Source organism: Aythya marila (genome assembly GCF_965140915.1).
Source record: "Aythya marila genome assembly, contig: HAP1_HAP1_SCAFFOLD_337, whole genome shotgun sequence".
NCBI lineage: Eukaryota > Metazoa > Chordata > Aves > Anseriformes > Anatidae > Aythya > Aythya marila.
The window spans coordinates 64,798-77,368 of NW_028136741.1; the positions used below are offsets into that span (position 1 = coordinate 64,798).

Sequence of the window (12,571 nt, forward strand, 5' to 3'; positions counted from 1 at the left end):
ACAGAGGACTCACCTGTACATCAGGTCCAGAGGAAAGTTTAGGAAAAGGCCGGTTCAATTCCACTGCCTTCTTTTCTTCTTTTTCAGGTGCTTTAAAAAAAGACAAAAAAAAGTGTTGTCAACGGCAGAAATAAAGAAAGCTGGGTACTTGTTTCCTTTGTGCATTTATTTCCTTGTGTCCCATGAGAGAGAGAGAGAAAGGCTACAATGTGCAAGCCATTCAGCATTTATCCATGAAGCAGATCCTGAGCAAACTGAACTTGCTCAATATGGGAAGCACCTCACTGGGGCAGGCATTAAAGCATCTTATTACCTGTTAGTTTTGTGCTCCATAAAGATTTCTGCTCTGCTGGGGCAGGTCCGGGTTGTGCTGAGGGAGCTGGCACATCTCCTTCACTCTGCTGCATCCGCAGAGCTTTCTCACGCTTTATTTCTTCCAAGGTTTTAACACGCACTTCTCCTTCTGGCTTGACTTTTCCTGCCGGCTCCTTCGCCTGCCCTTTGCTGGGCCCGGACAGAGCGAGCTGCTTCTTGGACTCACCCTGAATTTTGCTCTTGCTATGGCATTCTCCTGCTTTTTTCTTCTCTTCTACCAAGCGATTATTCTTTTTTTCAGACAAGGCTTCAGAGAAAGTTTGCATGCGACCTGCACGAGCAGCTCTTGCCCCTGCGCTGGAATCTTCAGTTTTACCGTGCCCTTCAGCCTCGGCTTTGGCTTGAGTTTCGCGTCTCTGAAGAGCTTTCTCACGACGGATTTCCTCCAGTGTTTTCACATGGATCTCTCCCATCGGCTTGGCAGCCTTCCCTGTCATCATCAAGAAATGAGGAGAAGCACCAACATTTAAAGAGAGTCCAGCAATATTTTAAGTCTCCAAAATTTGTCAGAGCACTAAGGAAAACTCATCTTGAGCGTTCCCAATAAAGCATCTTAGAACAATATCCTTAGAACAACATTCTCCTCCTCCTCTGAGCCACTTGTATTTTGAAGACCAGCCCTATCCAGAGAGAACTGCTACACAGAAATGCTGCTTTACTTTATTACTTTTTCAGACTGCATTTCAAATTCCTGCTCCTGGCAGTGGTTCTATTCTAATTGTACGTAACGGTTCACAGAAGCAGCTAAAAACCTCGACAAGGCACAAGTAGAAAATAAACACACGCCTAGAGCCAGAGTTCTGATAGTGGCTGTCAGAAGAGCTTCAGCACTCAACCAAGAGGCGTCAGTTCTTTGTTTTCGTTTAAATTAGTTTGTAGGGATGTATGAAAGCAGTCCAAGTTCGTGGAAAGGAAGGAGGAGAAAGCATATTTAATATCTAGCTGTTACCTCTCTCAGTACTGGTCTGTTTAGGAGGTAATCCCAGCCTGTCCTTCAGAGACTTGGGAACTCGAACTGCAAAACAGAAAAAGAACAAATTAGGGAGGCTGCATAATGTCAACTTCAGGTTCACATTTCAAAACAAGACAGGAAAGGTAACTTTGAATCCCAGTGATTACGACCTCAGCCAACATGCAAAAAGAAACATCACTGGAAAAGGACAAACAGAAAGACTAAATACAAAACCCAGGAATCCAATCCAGATGCCCGTTTAGTACCTGTCTCTCTCTTGGGTGCTTTGTCAGCATTTCCCGGAGCCTCTACCTTCTTCCCCAGCCTTTCAGCAAGGCTGCGCTTCACTGGAAGGCTGCCTACATCATCTTCAGAGAAAACAAGGAATATTGTAAGAACTTTTCTTTGCAGGAAGGTTTGAGAACAGACAATAATAAGCTTCTCTTTTTCAAGCATATTTTCATAGAATTGCCTTTCAGCTGCTAAATGATTTAAATGATTTTTTTTTTTTTTTGCCATTTCTGCAGTCAACACAGATCTCCACTGCAATGTATTTTCCTTTCATACATCACAAATACTCTTTAATGCAGTCATATATAGAAGGCAGCACCTACGTAACAGCTCGTAAAAAGTTCTTACCCGCGGAGGCTTTCCGTTTTCCTTGTTTATCAGCAAGATCTACTCGAACCACAGGTTCCTCCCCTAAAACAAAAGGGAATTATTTTTTCTATTTCACAGAAACCAGTAGCCAACAGAAATATTATCCTGTTAGCCCACGTCCAAAAAACCCTAGTCAGACACTGTTTTGACAGCTAAACCACACAAACTCATACTTTAACTATAATTAACATGGAAAAAAAATATTAATAGTCTCAGTGCTTGCTTCAAATTCCAGCTGAGATAGTAGAGAGTGAATCTGAGTCTGCTTGACACCTATACTTTGTGCAGAACAAAGCTGCATAAGCAAGCAGAATATTCTTAGGTACAAATGCTGAGAAATATTCCTTTCTAAGGTGAATGTCTACGAGTAAAAGTACTTCCACACTTTTTTCCCTTTAAAAGGCATTTGCACAGCTCTAAACAATTTATACACAAACTCCTGTCATACTGTGTCCACACCTGCCACTGTACGCCTCTTTAATGCTTCAGAAATTGCTTCTTATATAGCACTGGCTTCTACAGCTCGCTCTTCTCGTTACTCTTCTGTTTTTCAGTTACCCCCCTATTGGCATACTGACACTTTTTTTTTTCTCCTGCCACTGCACTTAACCTGAGCACCAAATCTTTCCAGTACAACCAGGGACTTTAAGCATAAAAGCACGTTTTGAACAGAAGGCAGCACCAGAAGGCTAACATGGGTGAATTGTTTTAAGTATTGCTTAACCCTCCAGTTTAGGAGTAATGAAATCAAAACAAAAGCATTCATTATTACCTTTCTTGGAAGACACTGTCACAGTTCTCACCACTGTCCGGACATTTTCCTCTTCTGGAGCAGGAAAAATCATAGAATCAACGGGACGAAGAGAAGATCTTGAAGAACCTTCTGTTCAGAGCAACCAAAACATAAGGAAGTTTACCCAACATAAAAAACTATCACAAAGAACAAAAAACTTTAAATGATTTGTTACTGTCAAAAATACAGCAAGCAGAGCATGTAAAGAAGAGAGGTGACTAATTTGCCTCTGGTTGCCCTTTGGACTCCCATTTAGAATACCAGCTGGCTGAGAATCAGGTTGCTTTATGCCCCCAGCTAAAAATGGAAGTCTGTCCCTCAAGCAGCTCCCAGTCACCATCACCTGCCGTGAACAGGATAAGAAAGTAGGCAATATTAACTCACCACCGTGTCTCTTATTTTTTTCCTTCATCTTCTGCCATTTGATTTCCTCAAGTGTTTTTATTCCAAAATTCAGATTGCCCTCTGAAAACAGGAAACAGTTCGTGAGACAGGCTTAGAGGCACTCACTGAGGACCACAGGTCCTCAGGCTTCTTAGCGCTCAGGAACTTTCTGAAGTATTTCGAATAAAGCCTGTCAACACTCCTCACAAGTGAAAGAGCCATAGAACCAATGGCATTTTGCCCCTCCTTTCATCCTTCAGGGTTCAAAATGTAGTTTTAATTTTAATCCATTTACACAATATTAGATCCCTCTATCGTTAGATATGGCTTATCAGCAGTGGTTGCAAGGCTGCACGTGCAGCCATTTAAACTCCATGCTGTGGCCCTGTTTTGTTCTCCAAAAGTAAAGAAAAGGAGTTCACCTTTCTGACCCAATGGGCACATGATGGTATTAATGGCAGAAATGAGATCATGGAAATAACCGACTCCATTCAGCACCCCTACATTTTGTTGTGTTTTTACACCACGCTGCTTTTGACTTAACTGTCAAGTTCTTCTGATTTATCCTACTAAGGTGCTGGCATACCTTGTTTAGTAGTAATAGAACTGCCTTTCCGAGTGGAAATCACCCGTAATCCATTTTTGCCTTCCGCAGCTGGATGCTGGACGGGAGTTTTAGTTTCTTCTCCTTCCTCAGAAAGTTGGTCTGAAGGGGAAAAATCGATTCAGTTATGCATAGACCAGGTTGGTCATGATTACGTAGCTCATGCAGTGACACTTCAGCCCATGGTTCATATAAAAAACTTTGTTGCTGTTTTGTTTTTTTTGTTTGTTTGTTTGTTTGTTTGTTTGTTTTTAAACAGCTACACTGACCTGATGAACTCCTAAGTAGAATACACTAGGACAAAACATCTAGGACTCTAGATTCTCTCTGCAGCTTTAACTACTACACAACACATTGCTCTTCAGACAGAAAAAAGAAATTTCCTTCCTAGTTTCACATAGAACTTTACACAAAAGACCAGCTAAAGCCAGGAGTGGTTCTAAGCTTTCCTCCAACGTTTCAGCTTCTGTCCACTGACTGCCAGACAAAGCCACCAGTGACCTGGCCAGACTGCCTGCCCTATCGCTAGTCAGACCTCAGGTCATCTGTGATTTATACACTCATTTACAGCACAGATTCCTTCAAGAACCAAAGATTTAACACATTCATTTACAGCACAAATTCCTTCCAAGAACCAAAACATGCTCACCATCATCATCTTCATCATCATCTGCAGCATTGATTACAACTGGAGGGTGTGTAGGGCTTGGGACATTTTCAGAGTTTTCCACTTTCGTCACCCCCTTAGCTGTGGAGAGGGATTTGACTGGACAGAAAGTTTGTTTTGCTGCAGTGACATCTGAGCCACTTTCAGATCATCGTCCGCGCACTCAGGCGGACTTGGCAGTGTAGCTAGAGGAAGAGGAGGATCATCGGTAATATGGCAGTTTAAAACTTTGACCACAATGCAAAGAGATGGTAGCAAAGGCAGATAACCCGCACAGACAACGAATTCAGCATCTCCTTTTGCCCATCCCATCACTGCTTACACCGTGAACAATGATTTCCCTTCCAACAACAACACATCTCCCTACCACCCAGCAAAAGAGGAAACAACAGGAAGCAAACTGCAAGGCAAACATCACACAAAGCAAAGAGAAGCTGAGCACGAAAGCAGAAAACAAACACCAGCAGTACACTCGGTGCAGTACACCTATGACTGCAGACCTTTTCCTGCCCTCACAAATGAACAGTTACCTGACGCCCCCTACAGGATTGGCACCCACTAAGTAATACTCAAAATTAATTCTTCAGCGCTTAAAGAAAAAGGACCTAAACTCACTCTTGCTTGGTGGTAAGAATTGTCCATCGATGTAACGTCCCTTTGCATGATGAAAAGCACAGTTGGCTTTCTGACAGCCTCCCGGCTGGTTCTCCCAGTAGCAAGGAATCTCACTGCGCTTTTTCTGAAGACAGAAAGAAAGAAAAGCTCGTGATAACATGCACCTGAGGCTTGCAAAGAGATGCACAGCTCCAGATCGTGACAGCTGTCACAACACAGTGCTGAAACAGCATTCCAAAGGTCAGTTTCTCAGTTAAGTGTAGTATTTCTGGGCATATTCACAAAGTTTGCATAAGCTGTAACCACTATGCACATTTAGTTTGGTCATCACTCAGTTTGAGAAGACAGGCACTCTCAGACATCAGTTGAGGGTGGCTTAAACTAATACACCTAGGATTATACTAGGATTATTCAGAGGCAAAAAGAACATCTGAAATTGCCTAGGTTAACCCTGTCTAGAACTACTTCTTGGAGACTTAGTTCTGCTGCACCTTTAACTTTCCCCACTTCCTACCCCAGGCAGCTACAACAGCGTTATCTGAAGGACTGTGGGTCAGAAGACACCTGATAGTTCATTATCAAGCCTGCTCCCATGAGGATAGAACAGCCTGTTTATTACCCCCCTGCTCCAGCAGGTTTTAGCAGTCTATTTAACAGCTATTCTGCATCTCTTGAGAAAACTGTCAGCATCTAATAAAAAAAAATAAACAAATATCTTGCTAAGACATACCTAAGGCATTGATTTTATTTCCCTCTGCTTCCTCCCACCCCCTCTCTTGGTAACAGAAACCAGTATGATTTTGAAGCAAACAAATCTATCCTGCAAAAGCACAATCAGTACACCTACGGCACTGAAAAATGCTTTTGTGGATTTATTTTGAGAACACATTGTTAGGCACTCACGTCAATTTCCATGTGTCTGAATCGGCAGACATTCCTGAAACAACGACCCTCCTGCCACAGCTTGCAGACCGTCTCATTGCCCAGAGCAGCTTCGCAGTGGCGGTAGGCACATTTGTCTCCCTGGAACCAAAAGGAAACCAACAAGGAAAATAGAGTACAGCCTCAAAAATGGCCATGCTGCTGCCTAATGGTGCTACAACTGAATTCACAATCTATCTGGTTCTCAAGTTAACCAAAGACCAGTGTGCTTCCTCCTCCTAATCTACTCCTTCCTGAAAAAAAGGGGGAAAAAAAGCAAAGCAAAGGAAAGCCAGCCATACCTTGCTACAGGTAGAATAGAAATAGAAGTAGCAATCGTCTCCTTGTTTAGACATGCCGACGAGTTCTGCTAACAAGCTCGGGTTCTCTCCACAGGGACTTCCTCTGCTCTTGGAGAGAGCTGTCTTCACCCTTGCTTGGGCTGAAAGTCTTCTACTGGCTTGTGGTCAGTGAAATCTTCTTTTTAAAAGTAACCCGAAAGAAAGTAACAAGTGAAAAATAATGAGGAACGAACATTTTTCCAGCTTTCTTCAGTTAATCAAATCAAGTTATCAGTCTCTCAAAAAGAGCAAAGCCTTGAAATCAGCTGTTACATGAGCTAACTAAATATTAAAGTTCTGTAAAGCTGCCAGGAGCTTTGTCAGCAAGCGTTCTCTTCCACATCCTCAATAATATGACTTGGAGCACATCTGGAAGCCTGAAAACGGAGTCACTCCTTAAAAAACCACCTGATGATACATGCAAGTCAATAATCAACTATGGCTACAAATAACTTCTCTAGAACACAGTTAGGACGCATTAAACAGCACGTTCCAGGCCCTGTGGGTCTTCGATTTCACCTACCTGGACAACCTCAGCAAAGTTATCGATCTTCAAAGGCTTCCAGTTAACTGCTCCTGTAGGCCGAACCAAGACTGAATCCGTGAATTAATAATAAAGGGGTAGGAAGAATTTTCCTCCTCACTTTGCCAAGGGAACCTCTCATCCACAATTCAAACATAGGATGCGCTTTTAAACAGCTTATAACTAAGAGAGGAAGCAAGTCCATTTGAATGCTCTCTCAGACTGGATGCAGCCACGGTTAGTTAGCTCTTCAAAAAAATAAAAAACAAAAACCAAAACAAAACAAAAACAAAAACAAAAAAAAAAACAGCGCATTTAGAGATGAACTCGTGATTCAAAGTGGCTGCAAAAATGAGGCTCCATCTTCCACAGCCGGACAATCTAACTTTTTTTTTCTTTTTTTTTTTTTAATTTAAAATTCAGCATGTTCCAATCTCTGGTCTTCAAGATTTCTTCACCTATTAAGAAAACACAAAAACCTTTCCCCGTCTTTATTACCTGTACAGCAAAAAACATACCAGTGCATCTAAATCCACAGATGTGCATACGCATACACACATCTGTGTTTATACACACACGAGGAGGGAGTGAGAGAAAGTTAGCGAGAGCGACAGTGAAAATCAGAATTTTTGCCTTTTCGACACAGAGAGCGCGTAAAAATTCTCTCATTTTGAGGGAACTAGAAAAAAATGGAGGCTCTACAAAAGATTTTGATGAGTATGCCTTCGAGGCCGATGCTTTGTAACATGAGGGATCTGGGGGCCAGCACACAAACATGCATACGGGTGTACATGCATACAGGATAAACATATCTATACACACAAGCGTGCACAGTATATGTTGTATGATCTCCATATCGAGAACAACTCGTAGCCCTGATCAGACATGTAGAGTTGCAATCAATTAACAGCAGCAAGACAGCAGATCAAGGGTACAGCAAGCTTTGAGAGGCAGGGGAATGCTCACTTTGCCAGTGGCACGGCTGCATGATACCAAGGATTTTGAATTACTTTGATTTTTTGGAAGCAATTTGGTTTTTCTTTCTGCGCTGTAGCTGTGGTGGTTTTACCGTGCTGGGCAGCTAAACCCCACAACCGCTCTCTCACTCCCCCTCCTTTAGATGAGGAGGGGGAGAAGTAAAGCAAAGAACAACTCACGGGTTGAGATAAGGATAATTTAATTAAAGGGAAAAAATTATAATAATTAAATAAAGACTACCATGAACTAAACAATTTAACTAAGGGGAAATAAAAAGGGAAAGGGGAAAAGGGAGGGGAAAAGGAAAAATAAAAAGAAAGGAGGAAAACAAACAAACAAAATAAATGAAGGCTATATGGAAGTGCAGAGGAAAGAAATTACTCTCTACTTCCCACAAATGAGCCATGATTGACCACGTCCTTGAAGCAAGGCCTCAACGCACGCAGCCGGTGTTCGAGAGGAGGACCGACGTTTTCCCAACGAGAGCCCACCCCTCCCCTCTTCTTCCTGTTTCCACCTTTTATTGCTGAGTGGGACATCACATGGTATGGAATATCCCTTTGATTGGTTTAGGTCAGCTGCCCTAGTGATGTTTCTCTCCTCACCTTTTTGCCCACCCCCTAGGAGGGTTAGAGAAAGGCCCAATGCTGTGCCACTGCTGCTCAGCAGTAGACACAACACTGGGGTGATAACACTGCTGTTCCAGCTACAAGTACAGAGTACGGCACTGTATGGGCTGCTGCAGGGAAAGTAAACATTCCAGCCAGACCCAGTACAGTAGCAAATACCACAGGTTTGCCATCACGTGCTGTTCCCTAATCCATATATCCATCATCAGCCATTGCTGCAGGATCATGAAAGGTTAGAGAAGACGACTTAGGTCCAATTTAACAGCCAATGAGTTTTCGATGAGCAGAGCTGCAACAGATTTTATTTCGCCACAAGCATTTTTTTTTCTTTTTTTCTGATATGAAGTCAGAAATTTTGATTTTTTTTTTTTTTAAAGACACTAAATGTCACAAAACCTGCAACCAGTTCAAATTAGAGTGATTCTGAATCCTTTCATTAAAACGCTGCACATTTCTGTGCAAATTATTTCTGACTCTTCTGGACAAAAGTGGATGAAATAGTTCTTACAAATTAATAATAAAAGGTTGGAAGCTTTTACTCACACAAACACCAGTGAATTTTCCAGGAAATATTGTTTTGGCAGGGAATTTTCCCAAATCTAAAATAAAGAGAGGAAAAGTTGGGTTCTCATATTAGTTACTGCTTTTGACTGCTGGACAAAGGGAATAAAAACAGTAGTTAAGTGCAAGGTTTCCTTCTCTTCTTTAGTATGGATAGGAATCGTCACTTCGGACCTTTAGCACCTTCAGAAACACACCCAGTGCCATGCAGGTTCCTCTGCAGCTACTTCTAACAATTACTGGTGCTCCTTAGCATGAAGTTTGACTCAAAACACTCTCCAGATTTAGCTCTTTTGACTGCCCAAGGAGCTCATCATTTTGCTTGTTGCCTTCCATTTTCCTGAACACACCGGGAACGCTGTTCAGAATCTGAATGGATCTGGTCTAAGGAATGGGAAGAAAGCAAAACCAACGATACCTTGCAGTATTCCAAATTCCAAAAAAGCAGTCTCATTTTAAAAAGGACCTCAAAAGCTTTTTTTTTTTTTAAACTGACATCTGCCAACATAGCAATCCAAGCGCTAAACCAACTGAAGTTGCCCCTGAAAGCCTGAATAAAAATGAGTAACTCTGGTGCACTCAGCAGGTCTGTAATAGAAGTTGGTAAGGGTTTTAGATTTCTATTTTTTTGCTCCAGGGTGCTGGTAAAATTTTTGCATTAAGAGATTTTGAACCTTTTGTACCAAAGAATTAGAGATGCGCTACAGTGCCAGTAGCTGGGGGTCTGGAAATACACACCAACAAGTGTCATAAGCTTTGCCTTCGCTGAAGGAAGATGAATAGTACAAAGAAAATCTGTCTAGTTTGTTTTACAGGCTTGTCTTTCTCAGTACGGAACAAACTGACCTCCCTGGTCTAACTTTGCAGTGCCTATTCTGCCTTTGTCCTGCAGAGAAGAGCAAGAAAGGAACAAATCTATTTTTGCACCCCAAAAACGCATTAGAGGAGGATTATCACACCCACCTAAGGGTACTTCCTTGTTTGTTTATAAAGCACAAAGCATTTCTCTTGGACAGTCTCTGTTGCTGGCCTCTTTTGTGCCTTCCATTTATAATAAAGATATTAAGATGCTTACCCCTTGCTTGTATTTTTTTGTTTGTTTGTTTTTGTTTTTTTTTAAAGAACAGTGGAAGTGGAGAGTCGGATGACAAGCAAGAACAAACACTAGAAACTCCTTGTTCTGCCCCTGCTTTTTAATCACCCAGCATCACCCCGGCTGCAAAACAGCCTCTGCTGATTTACCTGCTTGTTAAAGCACCCCACAGGCTGCAAGTGCGGTGTGCTAGGTGTCAAGTTATATTTAACGGTGCACACGTAACCATTCATCTTCCCACAGTCGAAGCACAGAACAGCCTCTTGCTAACACAACTCATCCCTGCTGCTGCAAGAAACCTCATGGCCTGCAGGAAAACCTCAAGCTAAGAGTTCCAAAGCAAAAGCAGAAAACGCATCATTTGTACTCTTTCTATTTGAGGGAATTCTAGCTGCTAAACGCTGCCTACATCTGAGGGCACGTTCTGAGGCTGCCGGGAAGGACACTCAACACCCACTGACAGCAGGAGTGCAAAGATGCCAGCCAAGAAGGCAAAGGTTAGAGCTGAACGCTGCCTCAGCTTCCTCCAGCAGCCAGCTGGGGGTCACCTTTCACCACGCTCTCTGAGACTCGGAGCCCCGAGTTACCGCAGCCGCCACGTACAGCTGCTCCTTGCTGGCCCAAACTATTTGAAGAGTCTTCAGACTTCAGGGACCTGTTTTACGACAGCCTCAAGATCAAATTCATCTGTTCCTGAAGGCGCTGATCGTCCTGCTGTTTCTGTAGCTGTCAAAGAACAATCCTGAACTGAGGCACTCGTCTGATCAAACAGTGCTTCGGCACAGATTTCTCTTTAGCTTGACACATCAAGGTGAAGAGGAATCGATTCTTGCAAGCAACCTCTCAAGCAGGGATCTAATAAGGTGACCAAAACGACAGATCTGTTGTGCAGATCTGAGCACGTCACTCTGCAGGGAATCACTTTCAAGCCTAAGATGTTTCACCCATCTCCCTGCCCCAGAGCGACACAAGGAAAGCTCTTAAGCAATTGCTAGCCTCTCCTCAGTGCTCACGAGTCCCAAATCACTAATTTTACAATATATAAACCATGGCAGCTGGCACCTAGTTGGCACACGGTGACACTGCACACGTTGGCAGTGCTGTCAGGAGCTGGAAAGTCAGGGGTGAGGGGGTTAAGGGAAAACCACACATCAGTTTAGCAACTTGGCTCCCGTAGGATACTTCCTACGGCAGGAGTTTTAGCAAAGTCCCTCCCTCAGAGGGACCTGCTGGCTAATTAAAACAGGACTTCTGCTGGAGCAGTCAGAAGGCAGCAGGGTATCAGGAGATATCCAGTGGGCATCACCGTCAGCCTGTGGCAGTTTGGGGTCCAGGTATCAGTGGTTATGCGTGGTTTTCTCTGCTTCACTTTCTCCAAAGCTGTGAAAAAATAGTTCTTTTACAGCACTGTACAGTCACACGTTACGGATGGAACCAGCTGCATCAACTTCCAGTACGACGGTGTTGGAAAAAGGTGCCTTTGGTGGTCAGGAGCACAACAGCTCTGGTGAGGTGTTATTTAAGTGTGTTCTTACATCTGAGTTTCCTCATAGCAGTATGTAGCTGAGGGGGTCCAGGTTTCCCAGGTAAGATTGATGTTTTTTCTCCTACCAAGCACCAGCTCAGTATACAAAGCTCTGTTAATAACACCCAAGCGTGTAGATGTTAAACTGAAACTGCTTTTAAACCTATTTGTTGTTACGAAAATAGCTTAATACACCATCTTCACAGGGTAAAAATTCACATGGAAGGACAAAAAAACCCAGAAGCGCTTCCTGAGCTTCAGTTTACCAACAGCACCATCGGATTTAGATCCTGGCCTGGCAGCCAGGATGCAGGGTCTGTAAGCATTGCTGCGATGTGCAAGTGCCAAGGCAGGTTTCTGGCCTGCCCTGAATAAAATACCTTTTTTTTTTAATACAAACAGCGTGCCAGGTACGCTGTAATGCCAATGTGCCAGCTCAATAGAGGATGTCAAACAACAGAGGCGTTTATCCTAATTTCTGGCATGAAAACACTTTTAACAGCATTCTTTTCATGAAGAAACCCCTCTCTATCTTCTCCAATGCTCCAGGATCTGCTGCAGCTGCAGCAGCCACGCTGGTACAACCCACATCTTTGCCAAATCTTTTCAGTAATTGTGCTTTACCTCGGCAATGTTGAGGTCACTCCTCTTCCTCCTCCAGCTGAGCAAGCAGCTCGCTGGCTCTGCCACACCGCAGGTGCGGAAGCGAAAGCTGGGAACACAGGAGTCAAACTCTCAGTGCTCACGAAGCCACCAGGGCAGAGGGCTGACACAGAGGCACCCCGGATCCGCTCTCCCTCCCCGCTGCGAGGCTCGCAGCAGCCCCAACCCGAAGCACACATAATGCTTCGCATGGTGATGTCACCGCTGATTCTGAGTCCCCACGTGAGGATCTGCTTCACCACTCTCAACGTTGGTGTTGGTTTTTGATTTTTGTTTTTTTTTTTTTT

At 43.3% G+C, this 12,571-nt stretch overlaps 1 pseudogene across 1 annotated transcript; it reads right to left on the reverse strand.

Annotated features, from left to right (window-relative positions):
• Positions 1-296: 296 nt before the first annotated feature.
• LOC309891473 (zinc finger CCCH domain-containing protein 11A-like) lies at positions 297-6,327 on the reverse strand (annotated as a pseudogene). Its single transcript has 8 exons — positions 6,274-6,327; positions 5,954-6,073; positions 5,051-5,174; positions 4,418-4,620; positions 3,751-3,870; positions 3,187-3,245; positions 1,325-1,379; positions 297-805 (listed from the first exon to the last, which is right to left on the reverse strand). The product of its transcript is annotated as a zinc finger CCCH domain-containing protein 11A-like (transcript).
• Positions 6,328-12,571: the final 6,244 nt, after the last annotated feature.